Raw genomic sequence first — 437 nt, 5'->3', positions numbered from 1 at the left:
GGTGGCGGCTGCGGCACCCACAGCGACTGCGGGCAGGAGAGGACAAGTGCTGGGGTGCAGGGGTGTATGGGTGCACAAGTACAGGGGTACGTGGGTGCAGAGGTGCATGGGTGCAGGGGTACGTGGGTGCACAAGTGGAGGGGTACGTGGGTGCACAAGTGGAGGGGTACGTGGGTGCGTGGGTAAATGGGTGCACAAGTACACGAGTGCATGGGTACACAGGGTGCAGGGGTGCAGGGGTACATGGGTCCATGAGTACATGGGTGTAAGGGTGCAGGGATGCATGGGTACAGGGGTACACGGGTGCATGGGTACACGGGTGCGTGGGTACACGGGTGCACAGGCCCCGTTTTTGCTGCAGCCAGGCCCCATTTTTGCTGCAGCCCGTCCCCCCCCCGGGGCAGGGCAGCCCCACAGCTGGTTTTGGGGCTCGCGCC

The sequence above is a fragment of the Pygoscelis adeliae genome, unplaced genomic scaffold, assembly GCF_000699105.1.
Source record: "Pygoscelis adeliae isolate BGI_AS28 unplaced genomic scaffold, ASM69910v1 Scaffold359, whole genome shotgun sequence".
NCBI lineage: Eukaryota > Metazoa > Chordata > Aves > Sphenisciformes > Spheniscidae > Pygoscelis > Pygoscelis adeliae.
This window is presented reverse-complemented; position numbering follows the sequence as displayed.